The sequence below is a fragment of the Cryptomeria japonica genome, chromosome 11 (assembly GCF_030272615.1).
Source record: "Cryptomeria japonica chromosome 11, Sugi_1.0, whole genome shotgun sequence".
Classification (NCBI taxonomy): Eukaryota; Viridiplantae; Streptophyta; class Pinopsida; order Cupressales; family Cupressaceae; genus Cryptomeria; species Cryptomeria japonica.
Window position 1 is genome coordinate 682,056,432 of NC_081415.1, and position 22,980 is coordinate 682,079,411.

The following is a 22,980-nucleotide window of genomic DNA, read 5'->3' on the forward strand; positions in this document are numbered from 1 at the left end:
TCTATGTTTTCATTACATCCTTATAATGTGCACAGTGAACTTAAAGTTTTAAAATACACTGATTCACCCCCCGCCCCTCTCAGTGTCCATTTGTGTTCTTCAATTGGTATCAGCGCCCTAGGTTCTCTTGTAGTAAAATCTTTCTCTAGCTTGGGTAGATCCTTTTTTGTAAACACAATGGCTAGAAATAAATCCTTCTCTACTAAAGAACCTATCTTTGATGGTACCAACTATGCCTACTAGAGTAGAATAATGGAAACCTACCTATCTTCCCTAGGATTTGATGTCTAGATGTCTGTAAAAAATGGATATATTATACCTCGAGTTCCTCCTATTGACCCTGATGCTAAAAGGAAATATGATAACAATACCAAAGCTAAAAATGCAATCTTAAGTGGTCTATCAGATACAGAGTTTGTCAAAGTCATGCATTGCATAATAGTAAAAGAAACTTGGGACAAGTTGCAGTGTGTATATGAAGGAGAAATTAAAGTGAAAGAAGCCAAACTGCAAAATCTAAGAGCTCAGTTTGAAAATATAAAAATGAAAGAAGAAGATAATATAGCCGATTATCTGCAAAGAGTGGATGAGACTATGAGTGCTATAAGAGGACTTGGAGAGGAAGTCAAAGATGAAGTTACTGTCAAAAAGGTTTTGAGATCATTAACCTCAAGGTATGATACAAAAGTCAAGGCTATTAAGGAAGCCAAAGACTTAAAGACTTTCTCTATGGATGAATTGTTTGTCTCTCTGTCTTCCTATGAGATGAGAACAATAAGTGTTGAACCTTCAAAGAGAGAAGCTTCTTTCAATACCACACAGAAAGGAAAAGAACAAGCCACAAATTAAGATGAAAATGACTATGATGTTTTTGAATCTAACTTTGTTAGAAAGATCAAAAAGTATTAGAAAAATATAGAGGAAAGCTACCTTTCAATTGCTTTGACTGTGGTAAAATGGGACATTTTTCTGCTAAGTGTCCCTATAAGAAGAAGGAAGATAACCATGTAGAAGATATCAAGGATAAGGGTAAAAGGTTTTATAAACCAAGAAGAAGAAACTTTCAAAAGAAGAAAGTTCTTTACTCAATTGATAGTGATTTCTCTGATGACGAAAGTGAATCAATTGAGGAATACAGTGAAGATGAAAGACAAATTAGTGTCTTCATGGCTCAAGAGATCCTTAATGAAATACATAGTGGTGGTAAATCTGAAAATATAGATGATAGTGAGGAATAAGATGCAGATTTTGTGGTTGACCTTGATGGAGAATTGGTTTGTGCTCTTGAAGAACTTGACAAAGTAAGAAAGGAGTTCAAGAAGTACAAGAAGTTTGTCATTAAAGAGCATGACTTACTAAACAAGAATATTGAAGAATCAAATAACAATCTTGTTGTCATAACTACTAAGTTGGAAGAAACCAAAAGAATGTATGAAGTGACAAAACTAGATTTAGAAAACAAAGAGAAGGAGTATCAAAAGATGGAGGAAGAAATTGTGAATCTCAATAGGGAACTTGAAAAGTGCAAAGATGAACTCATGGTGAGAATCAAGTACAAGAGCAGTACTGATGCGTTGGACAAAATGTTGAACAAGAAGAAACACTCAAAGGATGCAAAAGGAGTTGGATTTGATGTCGGTCAATGTTCTACCAGTAAGGAATCAACAAATAAAGAGATAGATTTTGTCTCTTCAACTAAGAGTGGAAATATACAAACTTTCACTATTAGCAAGCCCACTAAGAAGAAAACATATGATGTTGTTACAAACAACAGTTATACTGATCCAAAAGGAAAAACCAAGATGGATGATGGAGGTTTCACAAGAGTCAAGGATATGAGGAAGAGCTTAAGAAGACCGACTTATGCTTCTCCAAGGAGACCAGTGAGAAATATATTCAATAATGATTGGTATGTACCTCAGTTTCATGGCTATTGTTATAAATGTAATACCTATGGTCATAGAATTGTTGATTGTAAGCTTATGCATAGGTCTCCTCCTAGTTTTGAAATTAGAAATCAATTTGTTGCTATGAGGGATATGAATGTTATTTGTTATCATTGTAATGGGTATGGTCATAGAAGTTATGATTGTAGGAGATATAGTTTTCAGTCCTATGGCAGTCCCTTAAGTTCATCATTGTAATGGGTATGGTCATAGAAGTTATGATAGTAGGAGATATAGTTTTCAATCCTATGACATACCCTTAAGTTCATCATTCAATAGTAATGTCAAATGTTATCATTGTCAAAATCTTGGACATATAACAAAACATTGTAAAATTAGAAAAACTAAGCATAAGAAGAAAATGTCACCTTTGGAACCAAAGACAGAATCATATTAGAATATGACAGTAAAGAAGAAGCAAGAATCAACACAAGTATGGGTAGAAAAAGAAAAGGACAAAACTAAGTCAAGTTTGACTATTCAAACTGCGCTACATGCTGAAAGGAAAAACTTGTGGGCAATGGACAGTGATTGCTCCAACCACATGACTGGTGATAAAAAGAAATTCATCAAATTAGAAGATTGGAATGGTGGTTATGTGAGGTTTGGAGATAACTCATCAATCAAAATCAAGGGAAAAGATTCACTAAACATTGATGGTAAACTGAAAGCACATGATGTATATTATGTGGAAGGTCTGAAACACAATCTTCTCAGTGTCAGTCAAATGTGTGACAAAGGATATAATTTTACATTTGATTCAAAAGGATGTCAAATCAGAAAAGAAGGAAATACACAGATTGTTGTTGAAGGAAAAAGGATAGATGGAAATGTATATAATCTTAAGGAATACTCGGAGTCTCAATGTATGATGGGACAAGTTGATGAGAGATGGCTATGGTATAGAAGGCTTGGTCACATCAATTTTGATAATCTTGTTAAAGTGAGCAAGACAGGGTATGTTAGGCACATACCTCAGATTATCAAACCAGCAAGCACTTTCTGTGATGAGTGTCAAAGAGGAAAAAAAACCAAAGAGAGTTTCAAGACAAAGTAGTACTCACCTACAAGGCCTTTAGAGCTTGTGCATACTGATTTGTGTGGGCCTACAAGAACAAGATCCCTTAATGGAGAAAGATACTTTATGCTACTTATAGATGATTTCTCTAGGTTGACATGGGTCACCTTCCTGCAAGACAAGTCTCAAGCCTATGGAAGATTCAAGATCTTTAGGAAGATGGTTGAGAAGGAAAGTGGGTACAAACTAAAATTTCTAAGATCAAACCGTGGAGGTGAGTTTGCACCAAATGAATTTGAAGACTACTATGAGAGACATGGAATCAAAAGACAATATTTAGCCCCCAAGACACCACAACAAATGGTTTTGTGGAAAGGAAGAACAGATCAGTCAAGGAGATGGCAAGGACAATGTTGAATTAAGCTAATATGCCTGATGTATACTGGAAAGAAGTAGTCCATATTACTGTATACATATTAAATAGAGTTCAGTTGAGAGTGAACAACAAAATGACACCCTATGAGTTATGGTATGTTAGAAAACCATCAATCTAGTATTTCAAGGTGTTTGGTAGCAAGTGCTTCATCAAAAGAGATGAAGATGGATTAGGAAGTTTTGATTCAAGAAGTGATAAAGGTATCTTCTTGGGATACTCAACTCGCATCAAGGCCTACAAGTGTTTCAACAAAAGACTAAAGAAAGTGATTGAGAGTGTACATGTAAAAGTGGATGAAGATCTATATAAAGGAAAATAGAGCATAATAAATATGATTGATGAGCCACATGTTGAAGATGAAGAGAAATTTGAAAGTGAACAAGAAGAAGTACCCAACAAGACTCCAAATAGATGTATACAAAAGAATCACCCTGAAGAGCAGATCATAGGCAACAAAAATGAGGGTACAAACTAGAAGAAGATTTGCAAGAAATAATGAACAAGTAAACTTATTCCTCATGACTGAGATGGAACCCAAGACATATGTTGAGGCCAGCAAGAGTGAGAAGTGGATAAAGGCTATGGAAGAAGAGTTGCAGCGGATAGAAAAAAGAAAAACATGGGAATTGGTCCCTAGACCTGTAGACAAAAATGTCATTGGGATGGGTCTATAGAAATAAGATGAATGAAGAACACAAGGTAGTGAGAAACAAGGAAAGACTTGTGTGCAAGGGTTATGCTCAGGTAGAGGGCATAGATTTTGAAGAAACATTTGCACCAGTTGTAAGACTTGAAGCTATAAGGATGTTTTTGGCATTCTCGGCATATAAAAGATACAAAGTATATCAAATGAATGTCAAGTCTGAATTCTTGAATGAAAATCTTCAAGAAGAGGTTTACATAGAACAACCTGAAGGAATTCAGGTACGTGAAGATGAAAACTTTGTATGCAGATTGAGAAAATATTTGTATGGTCTAAAGAAGGCACCTAGAGCATGGTATTCTAGGTTGGATAAGTACCTCCATCAGCAAGGTTTCAGAAAGGAAAATGTTGATAACAACTTGTACATCAAGGTAGATGGAGACTACATGATAATAGTAGTGGTATGTGTAGATGATATCATCTTTGGAGGCAATAAAGATGTTCTATGCAAAGAATTTGTTGATCAAATTCAGTCCGAGTTTGAGATGTCAATGCTTGGAGAGATGTCATATTTTCTTGGTTTGCAGATTTCTCAGTTAGATAAAGGAATATTTATATCACAAACCAAGTATGCAAAGGACATGATGAAAAAGTTTCAAATGGAGGACAAAAAACCGGTTAGTACTCCCATGGTGACAGGATGCAAATTAAGAAAATATGATGAGTCACCTAATGTGGATCAGACCTTGTATAGATCCATGATTGTAAGCCTATTGTATCTTACAACTTCAAGGCCTAAAATAGTTCAAGTTGTATGCATGGTTGCAAGATTTCAAGCGGCTCCTAAGAAATCACATGTCAATGGTGTAAGGAGGATATTCAAGTATCTGCAGGGGACACTCACTTATGGCTTATGGTATTCAAAGAAAGGAGATTTCACTTTGTAAGCCTTTACTGATGCTGACTGGGTCGGTTGAAGAGAACTAGTGGTGGAGATTTCTTCCTTGGAGACAGATTAGTTTCAGGGCATATCAAGAAGCAAGAGTCAATTTCACTATCAACTGGTGAAGCAGAGTATATTGCTACTGCTACATGTTGCTCACAGGTTTTGTGGATGAAACAGATCTTAAAGGATATTCAGGTATCATTTTTCAGATCCTATAGCTTTTATGTGTGATAACTCAAGTGCCATTCATTTCCAAGAACTTTGTCATGTACTTAAGGACAAAACATACAAAAATTAAGTACCATTTCTTGAGGGAGAAGGTAGTTGACAAGCTGGTAAAGGTTGAATATGTTCCCACAAGTGAGCAAGTTGTTGACATTTTTACAAGGCCACTACCAAAGGACACATTTGAATATCTAAGATGCAAGTTAGGTGTTGTTCCACCTTCTTGCAACACTTAAACACATTGCTGAGGTTTATGGTTCAGGGGGAGCGTGATGTTTTACTACTTTTTCTTCCTTGAACCTCATGTTTGTCTCAGGGGGAGTTCTGAATTTTTTTTATGAGAAGTATTAACACTATTGTTTATATTGTAATAATGGTTCATCTAATGGACATCAATTGCCAAGAATTGTCTAGGCTTGAAAATCTTAGGGGGAGAAAGAGAAAACATCATGTTTGCAAGTCGTGTGTAGGTCCCTTTTTTATTGTTGTCAAATGGGGAAAAAAGTTATTACATCATTGCAAGTTATTACATCATTTCCTGTTTTGACATGAAAGGGGGAGAAAGAGTTGCCTGTGTGAAAGAGAGTTGCCTGTGTGCATTGTTACTATGTGTTGACATCAATGCCAAAGGGGGAGATTGTTGGCATTATTTTCAATGATGTCAACAAGTGTTGCAGAGTGGATGCCAGAGAGGTTGCAAATTGGAGAGTCCAGAGAAACAAGTGTTGCAATTTCTTACAGTTAGCATAACACTCAAGTTATACTATAGCATTATCAGATTGGAATAACTATACCAATGTTGGAGTTTCCTTTTTGTTTTGTCATATCAGAATAGCTATGCTGAAAAGGAGACCGAGGAGGTGTATCAAAATAGCTACCAAGGGAAAAATGGCAAATTTCCCCTAGATAGACCAAGCTATGTCGATAAAGGAAAATGAAGAGTTGACCTTTTGGTTGTGATTATGGAATAACCTATTCTGATGGCATTTGTCACCATGGAGTTTGATCATTGAGATAACATATGCTGATAATCAGAGATTGACAATATGTCATTGGTATAAAAAATTTTGTCGTTTTGGCATGTTTTCTCTATGTCGATAGTTATGACTATTCCGATGAGTATTTGTTTGGCATGAAGTTTTTCAGTTCGTAGTAGCCTATGCCGATGAAGTCTATCATTGTGGAGTATGCATTTTGGGATACCTATACCAATAAAAAGAGGTAGACAATGTGGCATCAGAATAACTTATTAGGTCGATGTAGCATGTTTTCCTTGTGCTGATATTTAATGCTATACTGATGGATCTTTGAGAAACCAACTTCGGGATCGATATAGCCATGAACATTTTTTGCAGACCGCATAATACGAAGGTTAGTCTCAGCAAGGAAATTGACTAATTTGTGTAGCTCGATAGTCCATATGGATCTTGACCATCCTTGACCATCTAAACTAGATGAAGAATAAGAGGACAAGTGGCCCCTTGGTAGACAAAACAAAACAAATATGATGTAGTCGGTGATGGTGGATCTCATATAGTCGTCAAACATGTCTAGGTAGATCTATAAGATGACCATAATCTCATTAATGGCGACTGAGTTGCAGATGCTTGATGGGCTCAAGATGACTAATAGAGGTAGGATCAGATTTAAAGTACAGATCAAGCTTGCTAAAAATAGAAATCTAGTGACAAAAAGTGAATCTAACATAACGCCAAATGGCAGAAACTAGAGTAGGGTCAGTCGATTCAAAAGATCAAATCCAATCTACTGTAAACCATATTTAAGAAGGGAAGATTCAAATTATTAAGTCTAGTAATCTATGTATTGATCGACCTGAAGATAGATGAAACATATTTAATGTATGAAGCCATTCTGAAAACATTCTATAGTCAAAGATAAGATTCCATTGAAAAAGAGAGTTGACAGCAGGCAAAGCAATCTGATATGATTCGATGTGAGTAGATAAGAAAGATATATTTTGTGAAAATAAATATATCTCTTGAAGTTAATTGTGTGAGAGATGTAATGTGCTAAAGTGAAGTGCACTACTAAATAGGATAGATAGACAGAGTTAGAGTGTGAGAAGTTGCAAAAACAGAGTAGTAAGGGTTGTTGTAGCAGTAGAATATTGAGGACAAAGAGTACTCTGAGATAGGTGAAGCTGAGGAAGAGTAAAGAAGACAAAAGAGTATAGAACAAAGAAGAAGAACAAAGAACTATTTGTAGAGAACTGATAGAGTGTAATCCTCGGAAACAAAGAGAGTCATTCTCAAGATATGAGAATTTGGCAGTGTTAAAAAATTTATTTGTAACCTGGCTTTATCATTGTAAACCTGAATCTTATTTTATTTTCTCTAAGTGGGTGCTCATAGCAGGAGTAGATGCTCCTTTTAGTAGGTGCTCATTAAAGTAGGGGTTGGTTCTCCTTGAGTTGGTGCTAAGAGTATCAAGGGTTGGTGCTCCTTGGGTTGGTGCCCTAAACATATTGTAAATTGTTATTTACCCATGAGGCTAGATTGGAGCAGTAGACTCCAATAGCTATTCTCACCGAGGTTTGTCCCACATTGGGTTTTCTGCATACATCTAGTGTCATGTGATTTGCTCTTGTTTGTATGTGTCTATGTTTCCATTACATCCTTAGAATCTACACACTGAACTTAAAGTTTTGAAATACATTGATTCACCCCCCCTCTTAGTGTCCATTTGTGTTCTTCATGTGTATATATATGTGTATATATATGTATATGTATATGTATATGTATATGTATATGTATATGTATATGTATATGTATATGTATATGTATATGTATATGTATATATGTATATATATATATATATATGTATATGTATATGTATATGTATATGTATATGTATATGTATACGTATATGTATATGTATATGTATATGTAAGGAAAGAAGAGTGTGTAAAACACCTTCCAAATGTTAAATTCAAAGAGGAGAGAAGCGGGGATTACTTTTAGTTCCAATTTCAGACATTAAGAGGCACACCAACAAAATAACAGAGTAAACAAAAAAGATACATAATTACAAAGAACACCAGATTTTACGTGGGAGAACCCTCATGGCTGAAAAACCAACACACCAAAGTAATATCTCTTCTATTATAGTAAAAATAATTTACATACAAGATACAGATTCAAATTCTCTTCTCTATTACCTGTCTAAGAAACATATGGCTATCAGATCAATTTCAATCTACATAGACTACAAACACGATAAGTTTACAATTCGGCATCCAACAGAATCAACCAATCAATCAATTTCTCCAACCAATTGGTTTTTTTCCAGCACTTGTGCAACCATTTCTTCAAACGATTTGTATCTCTACACAAAAACAATTCGATTCAATTTCCAAAGCTCCAACTATCAAAATTCCTCAGACTATCGATAACACGTTGTGTTTTCTACATCGCATCCTCTAAGTCATTCCATCTTGGACCAATCATCAACATACAACTCAACAAGTTGTTTCGCATTCGCTCATGGTCCCCACCTCTATCACTCTTAACTTATCAACAGTAACCACTTTGATACTATTGACCCTTTTGTGTCAACCTCATGCTACAGACCCAATCTGAGAAATCCTACTTGTGTTTTTTGCATAACCTGCGTGTTATGCACTTTTTTTGCCGCATGCAAAGGAACCTCATCTTTTCTGGGCTCTAAGTTTATTTTTGAGTTGACCTGTCAGGGTAGTCAACTCACTTATATTTCCACCAGCTGGAGGGTTCCATTTCATCTATGGGTCAGTTTCCCCTTGGTTTTCCTCCGATTGGTGCATAATTTTCTGGCTCTCGTGGCCCCACATTCCTTTTTTGGCTCCTCATTGTTGTTTGATGAGCATGTAGGCTATTGGTTTTGGCTTTTTGCATGCCTCTACATCATCTTCCAGATCCTTTGGTTTTACATCGCAGGTGAGTGGGAAGCAACTTATGGTTCCCGCACCCCCGTGGGGTCCATTTTCTTCCTCTCTTCTACATAGTGGACTCGCGGGTTATTATTTTTTGTTCTCCCCACACCCCCCGCATGGTCCTCTGCTTTCTCAAGTTTGATGTGGCAGGTGAGTGGGAGACGTGTTTCCCTCCCTGCTACCCCACACAGTCTCTTTGGTGACACCCTTCTACTCTACAGGTGGGCGAGCGACATGAACGCGACTGTTTTGTTTCTCCAGCACCCCGCATGTTCTTTTTTCTCTTCCAAGATGGTGTTGTTGGCTAGCGGGAGACTTGTTCTTCCTCCCACTCCCCCGCGTATTCCTTTGGAAATATAGTTTTTACACAGCGGGTGAGCAGGCGACGTAATGTGTTGACAACCAGCATGGTGGGCCCGCGATCTCAGGCGTCAATCTCCATTCGAAATCCAATCGGATGAAGATGAATTATCCGAATGTTGGGAATTTTGGGTGTGCATATGGCGAGATCTCACATGTCCATCTTCATGTGAGATCTCAGATCGACGACTGGCATTCAAACTTGCAGAGGCCGTTAGAATTCAAAAAATCCTTGTATGGTGGTTGTCAACCTGATGGTCAAGGCGATTTTTGAGCTCAGTCGATGCCTCAAATCCAATCATAATTCAACATAGCTGCCGGATTTTGATTCCATTACTCTAGATTGGACTTTGTGGCTCATTATCAGACGCAATCCATGCTCATTCATTTCGGACCAGAGACTTTTTCACCGAGGAACTTGTACTTGACCATACTTATGTGCAAAAATAGCTTCATTTAGGTTAGTTTTGTTTCCTCCAAGATGTTAGACACTTGAAAAGGAGATTCAACACACCATCAGATCAATCAATCTGATCTTTTCTTTCCTCTTGCAGATATTTTGTAACCTAATCTTAGGAGGGTTAGGGTTTCCAACTAGGTTCAATTTTCAGTTATGCCTCAGCTATAAAGGCAATTTTTGTATCTTTCCAAAGGATCTTCTTTTCTTTTCTTATCAACTAAATACTTGTTTTCATGATTTGTAAAATATTGTCTTGCCTCTACATGAATAAAATTTGCTTATATTGCCTTTTTCAGTTTTCATAATTTTTGTAGTCTTTACCTTCTTGTGCGAATGCATCCCTTTTTTGTTGTCTCGAGTTATATGTGACTATGTTATTCTCCCCTTTGAATGTCATTTGTGAGCTAAGCGCAATTCCTCTTGTTATTCATAAGAAGCCTAACCTTCACATTTCCTTATCTGACAAATTGGGATAGAATTTGTGCATACTCAAGGCAATTCTATTGATGTCTTGTGAAGTTACACGCAGGAAGTGTTGGCAGTGGGCCAGCGTCCCTCACGGGGATTCGCGATATGGTTTAACAGCCTCCTATGGATTCTATAAGTCTAGTGGTTGTATCAAGCATTGACGGGTCAATCTTTTGGTGCAACGACAACCCTAGCTTGTAAAAAGTGGTATCACAGCTTGGTCACAGGTTCGAATCACGCAGGCCATGGTGAGTGACGTTGGGAGGGGGATTGTTGGCAGTGGGCCAGCATCCCTCATAGGGATTCGCGACATGGTTTAACAGCCTCCTATGGATTCTATAAGTCTAGTGGTTGTATTGAGCATTGACAAGTCAATATTTTGGTGCAACGACAACCCTAGCTTGTAATAGGAAGATCACATTCCTTTATAGGTGCAAACCTCAATTTTCCCTTTCATGCATTCTCTCCTTCTCCCTTTTCCTTGCCAGATCATAGATTAGGTTTTATCAGTGTTGGGTTTGTCCAACACTCTGCATTTGGATTGGAAAGGAAGGCGGCCTTCTTTGGAGACTCAACCTCACAATTTGGAGGTTGTTTCCACGTTGCAAAAAGGTTGTTGATCAATATTTTTCATCAAGAGGGTTCAAATTTTGTGACAACAGATACCTTGCGGGGTGGTGGGGAGAGAAAGTCTAAATGCTTCCTTGTTACCTCACAAGACTTCTTGCATTCTCTTCTTTAAGTTGTGAGGTGGAGGGGGAAGCAAGCCTCCTTGCTTCACTCTCTCTCCCTCTATCCTACAAACACATTAACAAACCACTATTTATGACACAGGGTGGCAGTGAAGTCCAATACCCTACTAGCCCATGGCACTCTTTATGATCTTTGAAAATCCTCACGGGGTGGCGAGGAGAGACTTGCTTCTCCTACCCTTGCTAGCCTGCAATGCCTTAGCTATTTCCTAAGTCTTCTCATAGGGTGGCAAGGAGAGACTTCCTTCTCCTACCCTCGCTAACTAATGACCTTTTTATCTTACGCCTCAATGCCTCGTGGGTTGGCGGGAAAGACAAAAGATTATTTATTCCCGCTATCCCGTGACCTTTCCTTTGTGGTCCTTACTACCTCACGGGTTGGAGGGAGAGACCAAGTCTCCTTTCTCCCTACTATCTCGTAGCCTCAGTCACTTTTATCTCTTCTTGCACAAGGTGGAGAAAGGAGTAACTTCCTTTCTTCTCTTGCACAAGGTGGAGAAAGGAGTAACTTCCTTTCTTGCCCCCTATCCCGCATGACCTCAGTGGAGAGTTATAATCTCTACTAAAGCCAAATACCATTTGATGGATATTTTAACCAGTAAGTTTGAGACACCCATTCTCAACATTCTCCCACTTGATGAAGAACTTAGTGGTATCTCCAGAACACTTACAAACTACTGATAATTATGGGCTCCAAGGCCCATAGAGTTGGCACACCATTTAAACTTAGTTGTGCTCACAGGTTTTGTTAATACATCTACAACCTTATTCAAAGTATCCACCTTTTCCAGATTAACCTTTCTATCTTCCACCATGTCACAAACAAAGTGATACTGCACATCAACATGTTTCATCTTAGCATGGAAAGTGGGATTTGTTGCCAAACAAATGGCACTCTAGCTGTCACAACAGATAGAAATATCCCTTGCATTAAACCCAACATCAGAGCACAAACTCTTAAGTCAAATAGCCTCTTTACAGGCATGAGTTGTTGCCATGTACTCTGCCTTTATAGTGTACAGAGTGAGTAAAACTTGTTGTTTGCTCATCCAACTAATTGCACCACCATTCAACATGAATATATATCTATTAGTGGATCTTCTGTTGTCAATGTCCCCTACCCAATCAAAATCCACATATCCTTGAATGATGACAGTTCCTTGCAATCCAACCAAGTTTCCATGGTAACACAAAGCATACTGAGAAGTACCTCTCAAATACCTAAACATCCTATTCACAACATCCTAGTGTGGCCTTCCTGGATTTGCCATAAACTGGCTTAATAATCCCACTACTTGGGCAATATCTGGCCTAGTATAGACCATTGCATACATATAGCTACTAACTACACTTGTGTAAGGAACCTTGGCCATGTCCTCCTTCTCAGTAGAAGATTTTGGATAATCCTCGACAGAAAGTTTCATTTCCTACAACATTGGAACTACTAGCTGCTTGTAATTTGACATGTTAAACCTCTCAAGGACAGTACTAATGTACTTGCTCTGACTGAGCCAAAGCTTTCTATTTTTATTATCCCTTTTGATTTCTAGCCCCTGAATATACCTAGCTGCACCTAAATCTTTCATTTCAAAACATGTTGACAACTAATATTTAAATCAGAAATCATATGCTTATCATTCCCAATGAATAACATGTCATCCACATGCAAAGAATTGATAAGAAAACAACTATTTTTAGTTTTGTAATACACACGATGATCTAAATTTGATCTCACAAATCCCAATGACAACATAAAGGTATCAAACTTCTGGGACCACATTCTAGGTGATTGTTTCAAACCATAAAGATATTTCTTTAATTTGCAAACCAAGGATTATTTACCTTTTACCACAAAATTCTCAAGCTAGGACATATCGATTTCTTCCTCCAAGTCCCCATGAAGGAACGTTGTCTTCATATCCATCTACTAGATGTCAAAGTCATATGTTACTACAAGTGACAAAAGAAATTTGATAGATGTCATCTTTTCTACAGGAGAAAAGATTTCTCCATAATCAATTCCCTCTACCTGGAAATAACCTTTTGTGGCCAACCTAACTTTGTAATTTTCCACACTGCCATTTTGATCAATTTTGTTCTTAAATACCCATTTACAACCAATTGGTTTTCTACCTTTAGGTAAGGGCACTAGATCCCTGGTTTCATGCTTCTTTAAAGAAGTCATTTCTTTATTCATGGCCTCCAACCAGAAATTTGAATCAGACATCTAAATTACCTCCTTCACAATCCTAGGCTCATCAGTGTTAGTAAACAAAGCATAAGCACAGTTCAAATCAAACATTGAATAACAATACCTATCAGGTTATCTTCTCTCCCGTGTAGACCTCCTTAAAGGTTGAGGTGGAGGTTTTTGTTCTTCCTCTTCATTAGAACTCTTAGAGCTGCTTGAGCTCCCCTCTTGTTCAGGTACATATTGAGTTTGAAGTTCCTCCTTTTCTGGAGTTAGAGGAATTTCAACTTCATCTTCTGCTTTCTCTTTCTTTCCAGATTGCAAATCAACTAAGGTAGGTTTCAGCTCTTAGAAATTCACACTTGTGTTGTACAATGCCTTCTCAGTGACTAGATTCCAAAGCTTGTATCTTTTTACACCCAATCCATAGCCAATGAAAATACACTTAACAACTTTGTTATCCAACTTAGATTTGTTTATACTAGGCACATATGCAAATGCCTCACAACCAAAGACACGAATATGTCTCAGAGATGGCTTCTTACTAGACCATGCTTCCATAGGTGTCTTGTCTACCAACGCTAAAGTAGGAGATCTATTATGTAGATAACATGTTGTGGACACAACCTCAGCCCAAAACTTCTGCTCAAGGCTAGCACCACTCAACATGCTTCTTGCCTTTTCCATTAAAGTTTGATTCAACCTTTCAGCAACTCCATTTTTTTATGGAGTGTAAGGTGTGGTCTTATGCCTTTTCATTCCATGGTCCTTGCAAAATTGTTAAAATTTTGTAGAACAAAACTCATCACCATTATCAGTCCTTAGACATTTAATTTTCTTACTAGTCTAATTCTCAACCACGTTTTTAAATTCTTTGAACCGACTGAATGCTTCTAATTTATTTTTAAGAAAATGCACAAATGCTCTTCTTGAGTAATCATCTATGAAAGATACATAATATTTAGAATTTGATAAAGAAGGAACATTAAATGGACCAAACACATCAGAGTGACCATAATCCATTAAAATAGAATATTCATGAGGACTGGAGTAAAAAGAAACACGGTGTTGCTTTCCATATATGCAATTTTTACAAAATTCAAACTCAAAATTACAATCATCAAGCCCCTCTACCAAGTTTTTGTTTTTCGGAGATTTTAAGCCCTTTTCTCCAATGTGACCAAGTCTATGATGCTATAAGATCGTCTTCTATGCAGGAAGTTTGACCTCCATAGATTTTTCAACATTATCCTTCCGGGTGGCCCTATCTGACTTTATAGAGGCACTGTCACATTGAATAGACTATGCATCTAGCTTGAACAAAGTATCAATATGTGCACCTTTAGCTAGCACTATGGTTCCTCTAGTCATTTTACAACCACCACCCAAGAATGAAACATTTACACCAATATCATTTAGCTTACTAATAGAAAGAAAATTTTGAGCCAGACTTGGTATGTGCATTACATGGTCAATTCCCTTAACTATTCCATTAGGAAACTGAATTTTGATTCTTCCTCGGCCAACAACTTCAAGAGATTAGTCACTAGCCAGGTATACCTTTCCACCATCATATTCCTCATATTTCAAGAACCATTCTTTGTGAGATGTCATGTGGAATGATGCACTTGAATCAATCAACCAGACATTATCAACTGTTTGAGTTGTCAAGGCAGAAATGAAGGCATCAACATCACTCTAAGAAGACTCATTGTCAGAGGAATTCTATTTCTTCTTATTTTTCTCCTCTTTACAATCCTTTTAGATATGACTAGACTACCCATAATTCCAGCACTTCACCTTGGAATTCTTCCCAGGATACATTGATCTCTCCTTTGATTTATATTTGGACTTCTTGTCCTTCTGCTTGCCTTTTTCCTTTGATCTGCCTTGAACAGCAAGAGCCTTCTTTGCCATCTTAGAAGATTTCCTCTATGCTTCTTCTGAAAGAAACAAAGCAACTACATCTTTCATTTTGTAGGTGGTTGTTGTACTCCCAATAGCCATCAATAGATGGTCCCAAGTTATAGGAAAGGAACACAACAAGATCATGCAGTGATCCTTGTGGTATGTAAAATTCATCTTATTCAAATATCAATTAGAAACAAAGGGAAATCATGAATCCCTATCTAATCAAAGAATTCTAACAAACAGTCAATGAAATAATGCAATATCAAACAAATAGGAATTAAAATCATTCAATAAAACTCCCTATTCCAAGATCGCATATAGCTTCCATTGCTCTTCTCTTCTCTGTGGTATGATGGCTCTCAAATATTGCGTTGGCAATCGGCAAGTGACATAAAGATTCAAAGTTCGTGATTGTTGAAAATGGAGATTGAATGCTCAATTTATTAAAAAAATGAAGAGGATCGATTGAAAGGTGGAACAGATTGATCAAGATGTGGAACTCAGGTGAGCTCAAATGAAAATTGATAGTTGAACTGTTGATTTAGAGGTAAAACAAAATAGATTGAATAGATTAATTGAGTTAATTGATTGAGAAAAAACTAATTGAAGGAAGGAAAAAAAGAATGATTGGAGGAAAATTAATTGATGACAAAGAAAGCTTCATTTTAGAAAAAGATAACTAGAAGATGGAAATAGAGATTGGAGAGATGATTGAATTAATTAATTTAGCATGTGCTTGCACTTAGACTTAGATTTTGAATTTAATCTTTGCATGAGATTTTAATTCAAATAATTGAATTTATTCAATTTAATTTAGTATTTGAATATATTTAGAACTTGACTTTGATTTTCAATTTGGTTTTTGAAATCATGCACATGTAATTGAATTTGGAAGAAAGAAATAATTAAATGAAATTAGAACTTGGGGATTTGGAAATGGAAGAATTAGTTAGTTAACTAAATAATTTAAAGAAACTATTTAATTATGTAGAAATGGAATTTAATTAAATAATAAAGATTATTTAAATTAAAGGATTAAATCATAATCAATTAAATAATAAATATTTAATTAATATTTAGAAAAGGGTTAATGATTAGATGATGATAGGATTGAGATAGAAATTGAGAATTAATTTATTTAAATAATAAAGATTATTTAAATTAGGGAATTAATTAGAATTAATTAAATAATAAATATTTAATTAATATTTAGAAAATGGTTAAAATGATTAAATGATGATAGAAATAGAAAATAGAATAATTAGTAAGATGATGAGGAATTATGAAATTAGAAGAATAAGATTAATCAAATTAATTAAAGAATTAAAGAATTATTTAATCAAGTAGATGAATAATTAGTACATGATCAATGAGACATTTTTAGGTGTCTACAATCCTCATCCTAATTCTTCACTCCCATAGAAGTTAACTATGCAACGATCATGTTGAAAGAATTCAGATGGTCTGCCATAGACATGCCTTCTCTCATTCTTCAAGGAGTAAAACTTCTTCCTCAAGAACAACTTATTTACCAAAGACTTTCCCTAGTAAATATCACCAATTTTCTTCCACAGAGAACCTATTGTCTTCTCCTCATGAACGTTCAAAAGAATAGAATCTGTAAGACATAACCTTATCAGGCCTTTGGCTTTCCTATCTCCAAGATCTCAATCTTCTTGTTTCATGCCTGTTGGTTTAGATCCAGATTATGCAACCCAAAGGTCTCTATCTACCAATAGGTCTTCCATCTTGAGTTTCCATAACTCGCAATTGCCACCGTTGAACTTCTCAATGTCCCTGATGTGCTTGCCATCTTCAATCTTCAATTTCAACACCACTACAAAACTCCCATTGCAGAATTAACAAAAAAACCCATCCAACCCACAAAGATAACACAACTGGTCTAGCTCTGATACCACTTGTAAGGAAAGTAGAGTGCAAAAAATTCCTTTGAACTAATAAATTCAAAGTGGAGAGAAGCGGGGCTTACTTTTAGTTCCAATTTTAGACATTAAGATGCACAACAACTAAATAACAGAGTGAACAACAAAGATACACAATTACAGAGAATGCCATATTTCATCAGGGAAAACCCTTACGGGTGAAAAACCCACACACCAAAGCAATATCTCCTATATTATAGTAAAAAGAATTTACATACAAGATACAGATTCAAATGCTCTTCTCTAGTCTTTGTTCAGGCAACATAGAGCTATCAGATCAATTTCAATCTACACAAACTACAAACATGATCAGTCTGCAATATGGCCTCCAACATAATCAACCAATCAATCAGCTTCTCCAACCAATTGGTTTTCTTCCAACACCCATGTGACCATTTCTTCAAACAATTTGTATCTTTGCACAGAAACAGTTCAATTTAGTTTCCAAAGCTCCAATTGTTGAACTTCCTCAGATTGTTGATAAGACGTGTTTTCTACATTGCATCCTCTGAGTCATTCCATCTTGGACCAATCATCAACATATAACTCAACAACTCATTTCACATTCAGCCATGGTCCCCACCACTATCGCTCTGAACACCACTTTGATACCTTGCAAGATGGCAAGGAGAGAAAGTCTCCTTGCTTCCTTGTTACTCCACAAGACTTCTTGCATTCTCTTCTTTAAGCTACAGGGTGGCAGTGGGAGAAAGCATCCTTGCTTCACTCTCTCTCCTGATATCCACAACAACATTAAAAAGCCACTATTTACCACATGGGGTGGCGAGGAAGTCCAATACCCCACTAGCCCATGGCACTCTTCATGACCTTTGAAAATCCTCATGGGGTGGAGGGGAGAGACTTCCTTCACCTACTCTTGCTAGCCCGCAATTCCTTAGTTGTTTCCTAAGTCTTTTCACAGGGTTGTTGACAAAGACAAAGGCTTCTTTCTTCCCGCTATCCCACAACTTTTCCTTTGTGGTCCTTAGTTCCTCGCGGGTTGGCAAGTGAGACCAAGTATCCTTTCTCCCCGCTATCCTGTAGCCTCAATCACTTGTATCTTTTTCTTGCGTAGGGTGCAGAAAGGAGTAACTTCCTTTCTTCTCCCTATCCTGCATGACCTCGGTGGAGAGATATGATCTCTTCTAAAGACAAATACAATATGATGGAAATTTCAACCAGTAAGTTTGAGACACCCATTTTCAACAATATATATATATACATATACATATAAATATACATATATATACATATGCATATACATATAAATATATATAAATATACATATACATATATACAAATATGCACAAGGTTGGCCTTAAGAACACTTTACCCAAGAATACTTCTTCATCGGTCTTCTACATGATTTCCTTCAAGAATATTTTTATGGTCAAATTACACGTTACAAACACCAAAAACTAAACAAGAACAAAAAAATTCAAGGTTGTCTAGACTTAGAATGAGGATATCCTCAAAATTTTGCAACCACACTTTCGAAGCACAAAAATATGATGCATCTTGACATAAGGAAATTGAGATCATGAACAATTTATTTCCAAAATATCATCACCAGAAACCAAAATGCGGAGGAATGCAGAGCATTGCAATCACTACCGAACACCATCAATGTTGAATACACTTCTGGAGAACCAAAATAGTTGCTACAACCAACACCAAAACTCAAACAACATGGGAAACACATCCACATACTAGCAACACACATTTTTAGAGAAATACATCTACAATATTTGCAACAACTGCAACAATTGCAACTTGATATCAACAGTTGGAGCACATCTACAACTCAACATCAACAACTGCAACACATCTACAACTCGACATAAAAAATGTTCTCCACCTTTATTCATACATACCTATCTTCTATTGTTTTGCATCATACATATATATCACTACTCTACAACACTTATACATAGTGCTTTGCAACACCTATACATACTAACTTGTTATATCCGAACCAATCCGGATCACCAGGTTTTACATCAATGACAACCAAACATATATTTCTAACAATTACTTCTTACTCATCCAACATATAAGAATTAAATAGAGTCAAAATGTATAAACTAAGGTGGAATTTCAATCAATTCATCCAATAGTAGTGAGTCCTAAACTTCAGACATCAATTTTTTGATGTTATAGGGGATAAAATTTATCAAGAACACTTGAACGAAGATATTTATTTAAAGGAACATGTCTTAAGTCAAATATTATGTCATAAACACCTTCAAATGAAAGGTAATTTTTATTTGACTTGGTATTTTTTACTATTATCTTGGTTGAAAGGTAAATTTATTTGAAGTACCTTCAAATGAAGGCACTTGGATGGTCTTTAGTCCTCCATGTTTGATATTTTGTTCTAATTTTTTAGCTTCAAACCTCAAGTTGGACCTTCAAATGGAATCAAATACACAATATATTAGGTAAGATTTTAGCACTCAAAATAAGCTTTCTAATGAGTATAATTTTGAATATTTAATTTTATTATTATATTTATTTTTTATTTTAAAGTGAAGATAGGTTTTTTTAGCAATTGACATAGTTTGTGTTTTACAAACATAGAAAAATAGATGAAAAAATTAAAAAATATTTTGGCACTAGGTATTTGTTATTCCTAACTGGTGTTGAGAGGGGAGGGGTGAATCAACACTTTATCAATTTTTCACAATTAAAACTTTTAACTCAAATCTGCACTACCTTAATATTCATCAATATACATAATTACTACAAAAGAATATGCATGCATGAAAAGATATACAGTGACACCAAGATTTATCTCATGGAAACCCAAATGGGAGAAAACCACGATGTGAGTAGGAACTCACAAAATTTGTACTCTTCTGAAGTACACCCAAGGAGGAGCCATCCCTCTTAGGGGATTACAAAGACACTGTTAGGTGCCACCTGGTTAAGGGAATTTGTTTAAGGCCTATTAGTGCCTTTACCCTATTAAAGGTAGCCTGGTTAAAGGTCTTAAGAACATTAATCAAGATGTCACCCAGTTAAGGGATTTTACAAAGGGACCTGTTAAAGTCCACCCGGTTAAGGGATTTGAGTTGCAATGGTTAGAAAGCAATAGAAAGATGATATGTTGAAGTAGCTACTGATAGCTTGATCAGATCACAATGTAAATCATACTCTATCCACACCGGTTCTGTCTGCTCTTCACAACACTGATTATCTACTTATACCTTCGGCTCTGCACTCTATCGGCCCTCTTACCTTCATCTTTGCACTCTGTTGGTCCTCTTATCCTCGGCTCTACACTCTGTTGGTCCTCTTATCCTTGACTCTGCACTCTGTCGATCCTCTTATCCTTGGCTCTGCACTCTGTCAGTCTACCTCATACACTCACTGCTCTACTAAATCTTTTAGCACTTCCTCACACTCTACTCTTCAATTTTTGGATCACCTTGCACATGATCTGCACTTTGTAAATTTTACGATCAATAATATTTTGAATGAACTCAAAATACTTTATACATTCCTTGTCGTCACCTTTAAGTGTTTCCTTAATCAATACAATCATAGATTTTTGGTAGATTTTAAGTTCAAATCTTACCACTCTTTCTCTGCACACCATGCACCAAATATGCCAACTACTCACCCAATTCTACCACCGCATCCCCCCAAATAGTGACTTCTGGGTCGAGTTCAGTCACATAAATGCAAACCATAAAATCCACAAGTAATCATGGCTTAATTGTATGATGATTGAAGTTGACTTCACTAACTCTTAGTTTGGTGTAGACACAAGCTCACCAACTTACCTTTTTCCATCGCAACTTAATAACCGATCACCGCTCCGAAATTTATGGTGATCACCTATCTTCCTTCTGCCTTACCGGTGTACTAGTATATCGCTGCACTCTACATTACCCGTTCAACCTTTGATTGCCGGTTTGTTGTGCTTACACCAAGTCTCTAATCCTATTTTCCAATGAGGTTTCGATTTGCATACAACCTAAAGCCTTCTTTCCTAAGTCACTTTCTGTGGCTTCATCATCATTAGAATGACCAACCTGAAGATCTAAAATCAACACCGATCTTATTGAGTGATAGATCGATTAGCTTAGTTTATCTTCCCTTTAGCTGATTGAAACTTTGGTCATCTATCTCTTATGTTATTTCCATGTGTTTACAATTCAACACTTTTTCTATTGAGATACACCACTCCACCGATACCACTTCACTAATCAATGTTAGAACTCAATATCAGACAAACTGTTGATAAGGGCTTCCTTGACTTGCCCATTTTCTTGAATCTCTCTTTTCTGATCATTGGTTAGAGTGCCAGTGGGGATCACATAGGAATTCTCAACATAGATCCAGTGTTGAGCACCCATACTATTGATGAAAATCTTCATTTTTTCCTTCCATATTTTGAAGTTATCTCTATTGAACTTAGGACCTTCCATCTTCATCATTACAGCAGGATCTTTTACCTCAAGTGGTTAAGCTTATATCACCGAGGACCTAGAGTTGCTCTGATACCAATTGATGAATAATGATGAACAATAGATACCCTAACTGGTACTGAGAGGGGGGGTGAATCAGTACATACAAAAACTTCTCCGCAACTTATCAAGTTAAAACAGTGCTAACCAGTTGTCTTCACTACTAAACTTAACCATGGCAATATCGGTTAAACATAGTAAGACTTCAGACAGTCAAAACCAGTAAAGTTGAATACTTCAAATATATTCAACACTTGATAACTACTTCACCCATAAACATATGCATGTGGTATATCAACAATACCATAACCATTAGCTCTGCATGCATAACCACTTAAACAAAGAATACTTAATCATCACATTAAAAAAATGCACAACTCATGACACACAGATTTTTCATGTGGAAACCCAAATGGGAAAAACCACAGTGGGGATGAATACCCACAAGCTTGTTTTTGAACTCTTTTGAAGCTCGCTCTGTTAGGAGCCTAGTCTAGTTAAAGACTTTACAATAAGGTTCTGCTAGGAACCAATCTTGTTAAAGATCACCCGGTTAAGGGATGGCTATATACCCTGTTAAAGGTTACCTTGCTAGAGGATTTAAGAACTCAATGAACTTGAGTCACCTGGTTAGAGGATTTACAATAATCCTAGTAAAGCTACCTAGCAATGGTATTTTCCTTCTGTTGAAATGGTTAGAAGACAACAGGTAAAACTCTGATCTGATAACAACACTCCATGCCAAGGCAGATCCTTTTCAGTTCCTCTACTCTGCAATCACACTCTATAGTTTTCCACTCACTGGTCTAGCAAGTATCCCATCACTCGGATACACACACAACATTTTCCAACAACTTACAATAACAAACATCATCGACCTTATAAACAATAGTTAGGTCGGTAGCATAAACCCTAAACCTTAAGCATTTAGGTTTACAATTACAGGCGATCCAATCCTGACCGTCCAAACACTTTTCATAGAATGAAACAATCTCGAATAGATCACAAGTCATTCTGCATCATCCATTCTTCACCGCACATAGGAATCAGTAACCCATCATGCTTTCTTCTCATGCTACTAAGAAGAATGTTCATTCCTGAGGTAGACATTTAATGCAGTCAACCTTCACATGCAAGATCCTCAAGGAAATCCTTCATGCATGCAAAATTGACGTGGCATCTTGAACTCATCCTCATCTCTTAGCTAACTCATCACAGAATGTCACCAGTTGCATTGCACAAGCTAAATTGCCAAACCGGAAACCCTAGAGCTGA